Consider the following 8163-nt stretch of genomic DNA (forward strand, 5'->3'; position numbering starts at 1 on the left):
AAGCCAGATAGAGTTCTAATGCTGAGAGAGGAAGTACATACAAGACCCACCTCTATCCTAGAAGCCATCCCCAGTGGATAAATGCTAGAAAAGAAAAAAATAGTCTTCTCCATTACTCTCAAGGGAGTTCCAAACACTTAAGTATAAGCCTCATGCCCATCAGCAGTAGTTGGCCAATACAGAACAAGCTCAGTGGTATTTTGTGAGGATTTTCTTTTTAATCTTCTAATTTTGTTTCTGGGTACTTTTTATTTTTCCCTACAGCCCCACAGTTATTTTGTGTACATATTGTATTTTACAATTTTATCTTGATGTGATTTATGTGTGAATGTGTGGGTCTCTGTGTCTATATGTCTTCCTTGTGCATTTTCATTGCTATTATTTTGTTTGGTTCTATTCATGTTTGTTTTTATTTTTTATTTCATTTTATTTCCATATTTTACCTTTTTCTTTTTTAATTAAATTATTTTATTTATTTATATTCCAAATGTTGCCCTGCTTCCAATGCCCCTTCCCAGAATTCTTCACCACATATCTCCACCCCTTTGCCTCTGAGAGGGTGCTACCTCAGCCACTCATCCCTCCCATCTACCCACCACACCATTCTCCCCTTTTCCTCCCCCTCCCATCTCCCACAGAGGTTCCTAATTTCTTCTGCCTCCTTGATTATTTTGTTCCCCCTTCTAACTGAGATTGAAGTTGGGCCTTCATTCTTGTTAAACTTCCAGAGTTCTGTGAGTTGTATCATACATATTCATATTTTGGCTAATATCCACTTATCAGTGCATACATACCATTAATGTCCTTTTGGTTCTAAGTTACGTCACACAGTATATTTCCTAGTTCCATCCATTTGCCTGGAAAATTCATGATATCCTCATTTTTAATAGCAGAATTGTATACAATTGTGTAATGAACCACATTTTCACTATCCATTCTTTGATTGAGGGACATATGGGTTGTTTCTAAGTTCTGGCTATTACTAATAATGCTGCTATGAAAATAATAGTGTATGTGTCCTAGTGGTAATTTTATTCGTTTTAATATGCTTTCATTTCTAAAGAGAGACCGAACATGTGTGTGTAAGGCCGGAAATGAGTGCTTGCATATGTACACATGTGATGGGTACATGCTTGTGTGTGTGTGTGTGTGTGTGTGTGTAGACTGAACTTTCCTCCTACCACTGGTAAATTTAAAATTGAGGACTTTGGAAAACTGAATAGATACATACTTGTATACTAGATCTTTACAACTAGCTGGTGAGTTGCATATGTACACATGTGATGGGTACATGCTTGTGTGTGTGTGTGTGTGTGTGTGTGTGTGTGTGTGTAGACTGAACTTTCCTCCTACCACTGGTAAATTTAAAATTGAGGACTTTGGAAAACTGAATAGATACATACCTGTATACTAGATCTTTACAACTAGCTGGTGAGTTCAATCTATTGGTAATGGGAACAGGGACATCTAAGTTCAGAGGATGCATCTTTGAAGAGGCAGGTGTGCTTGCTAATCTGAATATTATCAAGACATGAACGGCTAACAAAGAGAAAGAAATTCTCAGGTTCCAATCATCTAGGAGACTGAACATGTCACCAAAAAATGCAGACATAAAACTTCCATAGCTGTGCTATAGCAGCACAGGCAGGACTTCACTAGAGGCCCCATACTGTTAATCTTCACAAATTAACTGAGATAGAGAAATAGTACAAATCACCATTGACACTAAGGGATTTGAAGTTGAATAGATTCACTGCTAGGAAGACAGATTGTGAAAGGAGACATTGAGTTAATAAAAATAGTCGACTTCCAAGATGGCTGGTTTCTACTTTACACTCTTGTTCTTGATCTTGGTTGATTAAAACAGAGGCCTGGCCCCCTCTGCTATTGTTGAGTCCTAATATGTTCAAGGTCTACTCAGAACATGTTCATGCAGAAGTTTTAGGGCAATCGACCATTTTGTGTTTTATCAAACTGACCACCCCTAAAAGTGGTGCTAATGACCCTTGAAAACAAAAGACTTGGAGAACTTGACTTTTATATTTCTGAATGCTTACTCTGCTCTGTGTAGAGCTGCTCTATGCTTGTTCTCTCTCTCTCTCTCTCTCTCTCTCTCTCTCTCTCTCTCTCTCTCTCTCTCTCTCTCTATCTATCTCTTGTGTGTGTGCGTGTGAGTTTAAGTCTGTGTGTGTTTGTCTATGTTTCTCAAGAAAACATCAGCAATTCCTTGGCAGTGGATTTTTTTCTACAGTGTTATCCCTGGTGCTATGTCTTGCAATCTAGCTCCTACAATTCTTCCATCACCTTTTCCATAGGATTCTACAAGCTTCATCTAATGTTTGGGAACTGGGACTCTGCATTTGTTTCCATCAGTCTCTGGGTGAGGCTTCTGATGATCACTGGGCTAGATGTTAATCTAGGGCTATAGCTGAATATCATTAAAATCAATTCATTGACATCTTTTGCCATTCCTGCTTTGTCCTATTGTGGGTCTCTGGGCTATCCATTGCTAGACTCCTGACCCTTCAGGTTAACTTTATAGTTTACTGACAAATAGTGATGTTGAACACTGCTTCATGTGCTTCATTGGTCATGGGAATATCTTCTGTAGATCAATGGTCACTTAAAGCTCTTAAACATTATAATTTAAGCGTCAAATTTTAACCTCTTATATCTTTACATTAATAATTTTAATTTTTGTCCTAAAAAGCCTTTTGAATAATCTTAAAATAGTGTCTTATTAAATATATTCATAATTTGAAGATATTTTCTCTCATAAGACTGTTTTCATAGACAATGGAATACAAACACTAAATATTTATTAAAGCCAAGACTTAAAATACATGCAGCATTGAAAAGATCAGGAAGAGTAAAAGGGCTATTTCTCAGAGGAGGGGAAAGGCTGGGTGTGGGGCTGGAAAGGCTGCTGGATTGAAATCAGGGGCAGATCCTGAGAGGCAGAAAAACTGGTGTTTTCTGTAGCACAGATGTAAGATAGACTCAAATAAGGGATAAGATGTGTGTGTGTGTGGGGGGGCATTGTCTATGTAGGTAGACCCACTGCAGCAAGGGTGCTGCTATCCATGAAAGATACCCTGTATCTACCAGCATGCTGAGAAACAGGTTACACAGCTGCTATCAGGTGTGCTGGCAGGACAGTTGCTGCCACATGTGAATGCAGTTATGCATGTGTCCCAGAACCTTCTGGTGGCTTTTGTGCTCTCCAGCTCAGGGGGACAAGTTGGATCTGGCTCCAGAGTGGCTGCTTTCCCTACAGATTTACAACATTTAAGTTCTGGATCTGAGGAAGTGTGTCTTCCCAGACCTGTGTCTTCCTCATTCTTGGCACTGGAATCCTTGTCCTGTTCTTCCCACAACTTGGTCAGAAGCCTATCGACACGGATAAAAAGATCAGAGTGTGGCATGTGCACTCTCAAATAGGCCTTCAGGTATGTCAGAGGTAACAGGTCTGAGGGTTCACAAAAGTCCTCAGGGTTCTTGTCCATCCATGTGTGCAGGAAGGTACAGAGGCTGCTCCTTACTTGTTTATGCTCCACAGAATGAGGGTGGAAGTATGATTACCTAGAGAAGACCAGACAGAATATCACCAGAAAAGTCCCAGCCCCCACCCCACCAAATCTTGGCAGTTCTGTCTGCTGTCAGATATATTATTATTATTTTACCTGGACAAACTCGGTGCTCTAAATATATCTGTGCAAAGTTTGGACAAATGCATCTCTATCCAGACGTCTCTGTGGTTGCTCCCATGGTTGCCTGGAATATCCTTCCCAGATCTCCACTTTGTACAAATCTCTACTGGGTACTCTGATAGTTCTAGAACCTCCTTTACATTTCAGGGAAGTGAATTACCAAGGTATCAGAAATATTGAGTGAAGATAGGGTGCATTCTCTAGGTGAAAGGCACATCAAAGAAGGTCTCAGCTCCTAAATGCCACTCACTTCTCCCAAGCCTGGACAAAGTTTCTTACTTCCTGCTGCAGGGCCCTGACAATTCTGTACACAATAAACAGGAACAGAGGGTGGGAGAGAGAGAGAGAGAGAGAGAGAGAGAGAGAGAGAGAGAGAGAGAGAGAGAGAGAGAGAGAGAGCCATTTAGAGAGACAGAGACAGAGAGACAGAGAGAGACAGAAACACAGAGACAGACATAGAGACAGTCAGACAGAGACTGCGAAACAGAGACACAGAGACAGAGTCAGTGACAGAGACACTCAGAGAGACAGAGAGAGATAGAGACAGAGACAGACAGAGAGAGAGAGAGATAGAGACAGAGACAGACAGAGAGAGAGAGACAGAGAGAGACAGACAGAATGACAGGGAGTCAGATAGACAGAGATAGAGAGGAAGATACTGAGAGACAGAGACATAGACAGACAGAGTCAGACAGAGACAAACAGAGAAACAGGCAGAGACACACACACACACACACACACAGAGAGAGAGAGAGAGAGAGAGAGAGAGAGAGAGAGAGAGAGAGAGAGAGAGAGAGAGAGAGAGAAAATATATCCCAGAATCAGCAATAGGACCGAAGAACTATAGGTTTTGAGATGGGCACTCACCTCATGAAGAGCAGGCCCAGTACCTGTAGTGGGGTGACAAAGCTTCTGTATGTGGAGAGAAATGTAGGGACAAAGAAGGGGTCTCCTTCCTGCAGTGAAGGCACCAGGTTGTTCACCAACTTAACAACCATTTCATCACTGATGGGAGACTCTCTACATGGCTCCCTCAGATCCTGTGGGGCAGAAGTATTCTCACCATTAGGAAAGATTAAGGTCAAGGACTCAAATAGACACAGGTCTGCAGCATTCTCATTGGTTCCTCTCATTCCAATATTTCCTAAATTATTATTCTGCCAAACACAGAGAAAAATCAGAGTGCTTACCTGGTCTGTGTGGTTCTGGTCCTGGTTACCCTTGGTCACAGTTTTTTTGCTTTCTGGAAAATGGCCACAGGCGTTGAAGGCAAGAGTGAACCCTGTGCCTCCAGACACTACCATGGCCTTCCCTGTTGTCTTTCTTGAGGCCCAAGCCTCTAGTAGTCCTAAGACACCAAGAGAACATCTTGCCCTCTCTAGTGTCTCTGACAAGTGAGTCTGTGGGGCTGCCTCTCAGAGCTTGGCTGTGTAGGGCTTCATTATGAGGTCATTGCCAAGAGGGTTATCTCACTACTGTCCTGTCTTCAGCAGGACTTTCTTATAAAGCCCCTAGATCCCCTCCAACCTCCCAGGAATACAAATAGACACAGTTACACAGGTGCTTCGTGCTCCATTGCTCCCAGGGTTGTTTGGATATAGGCAGGACATCAGCCTTGCAATCTGTCACTACTGTTAAAGTAAACCTGTAACCCTACTCCTAAACTTTTAGCCCAGTCTGCCATAAACCCAAGCCATGATGCCTTGCTTTTATGTGACCTTGTGTGTGTGTGTGTTTGTGTGTGTGTGTGTGTGTGTGTGTGTGTGTGTGTGTGTGTGCATGTATTCTCTGTGGAATGAGAATACATGCATACCTATGACAGGCACCAGCCCCATAATGTCATTGTTCTGACATAGGAATGTCCTTCCATTATTATTTTCCACCCAAAGGATCATATTAAGAATCCATCCCAGATGTTTGCAGCTCTCTGTAATCTGCTGGCTCAGCCACATTCACCAGGTTACAAGATAGAAGCCCCCCTCCCCCAGCAATCTTTCTGGGTGAATTACTCCTGTATTACCTATTCTTCCCACTCTTGCTTGGGTTCTTGGCCCGACAGTCTTCAGTGATGAACTCTGGCCTGCCACCTTCATGAAACCTTTTCCTTCCATACATTGTATTTAGGCATGGTGCTTGTCACAGCAATGGAATGAAAGACTTCCACTCTTTCTCTGTCCCCATCCTGTGTTATGTGGCAGCCAACCTATTCTCTAGTTGCTCATCTCTCTCACTTGCTAGTATCCCATCTATTCTTCTCTACTATGTGTTTTCTTTTTCTCCTGTTCCCAGTTGTGTTTGCTCCTAACTCATTCACTGTTCATCTCCTGGTCAGCTCCCTCTTTCACACAGAGTGTCTGCATCCATGTTTAGCAAGCCGGTGATCTGAGGAGTCCAAGTCATGTGCATGTGTTCAGAATCCTGGGTACTCCAGAATGGGGAGCAGTTCCATTGTTAACATGTTGCCTCACTTTTGTCAAAATGAAGTAGAGTTGTGTTTATTCTTCCTTTCCTCTTCTTTGCAATGTCTTCATTGTTTCTTTTTCCCATTTGGCAATGAATGTGAATTTGGGTGGGTGAAGAAATGGGGAGAATGGTGGACGGTGGGAGGGGAACCTTAACCAGAATATATTGCACAAAAATATATAATTTCAATGAAAATAGTTTCCAAAGTTACTCTATTGATATTACATATGGAAACTTGTTTTAATTAATTAAGAAGGAAATGAGAAAAAATAAAACAAAATCAGGATATGGAAGTACAGAAAATTTGCCATGTATCCTGTCTGGTTTTATGTGAGCAAAATCATCTCCTGGTGGACTGGACTGATAAGAGATCCTTGAAAGTTTGTAATTGCTTTCATACTCATGATGCAATGTGTAACTAAGGGTAAATTTGTGAATACCCATGACATTTGTGTAACTGCAGATGTATGGTAGGGTTGATGAACATATGTGATTGAATAACAGTTGGGAGCCAGGAATAGCATAGACTAGTTGTGGGAAAGCAGTACAGACACTAAGCATTTATACTGAAGATAATAAAGGACCATAGAAGGATGACAGTACTTGGACTTTGTTTTTTATTTTTTTCATTCTGTCTGATCAAGATGATATCACTTAAATAACTACATTTTTTATTGCATCAGAGAAATAATTTTTGACTAGGATAAAGGAAATGGCATCAACACACTTGTATTTATATAGGTGCATATATGTGTGATTATATGGTGTGAAGTGTATTTTGCACATTTCAAAATATTTTATTGTAAATAAATGCAAAAATAAGTTTGTTCAAGATTAAGAGAGCCTATGATTTTGGGGAAGGTGTGAAACTTCTTTGCATTAAATGAAGCAAATCTTACCTCGTATAATTCTTTCCATTTTAAACTGAGCCATCCATGCATTCACAGTGCTGTACAATCACTCTCTATATTAACTCTATACACACTGCAATCCTACAGATGAGGAATCTCATGCTCATTAACAAGTCACCTCCCAATCACCTCTTCTCCTAGCCCATGACAAGAACTGATCTTTTTTTCTCTGTGAATGCATCCATTCTACATGTATTATTCATATGGATAAAAGCTTCTTCCAATTTTATGTTGAGGAGCATCCTTCAGTTTGATGGTAGAAAGAGAACTTAGAGGTCCATGTTCCCAGATGTGGTGGTGGATAAGTCATGAAGATCCACTCTCAGGAATGTGATGAATGTCCTTAGAATTATGTTCTACCTTTCTCTGCCACATGAGGACACAACGGAAGTCACAAAGATAAGTCAGAAAATGGACTTTATCAGCCACACACAGGATGTTTGAACACAGAGATATTTAGCTTTCTCCCTAATATTGTGAGGATGAATAATAAATGTATTAATGAATAGATTGTTTTTATTTTATATTTTTAATAGATATTATCTTTATTTACATTTCAAATGCTATCCAGAAAGTTCCCTACACCTTCTCACTCTTTGGCCCTGGCATTCCTTTGTACTGGGGCACATAAAGTTTTCAAGACCAAGGGGCGTCTCTTTCCAATGATGGCTGATTAGGCCATTTCTGCTACATATGCAGCTAGAGACATGAGCTCTTGGGATACTGGCTAGTTCATATTTTTGTTCCAACTATCGGTTGTAGACCCCTTCAGCTCCTTGGGTACTTTCTCTAGCTCCTTCATTGGGTACACTGTGTTCCATCCAATAGATGACTGTGAGCATCCACTTATGTAATTGCCAGGTACTGGCATAGGCTCACACAGGACAGTTATGTCAAGGTCCTTTCAGCAAAAACTTACAGGCATATTCAATTGTGTCTGGGTTTGATGGCTAAATGTGGGATGGATCCCAGGGTGGGATAGTCTCTGGATGGTTCATCCTTTTGTGTTAGCTCCAAACTTGGTCTCTTTAACTCCTTCCATGGGTATTTTGTTCTGTATTCTAAGGAGGAATGAAGTA

General features: G+C 40.9%; 1 pseudogene; it reads right to left on the reverse strand.

The window, feature by feature from the left end:
- Window positions 1-3101: 3101 nt before the first annotated feature.
- Window positions 3102-5078, reverse strand: LOC110309692 (uncharacterized; annotated as a pseudogene).
- Between the last annotated feature and the right edge of the window lie 3085 nt (window positions 5079-8163).

This window comes from Mus caroli, unplaced genomic scaffold, assembly GCF_978045245.1.
Source record: "Mus caroli unplaced genomic scaffold, Mus_caroli_1 scaffold_12, whole genome shotgun sequence".
Taxonomy (NCBI): domain Eukaryota; kingdom Metazoa; phylum Chordata; class Mammalia; order Rodentia; family Muridae; genus Mus; species Mus caroli.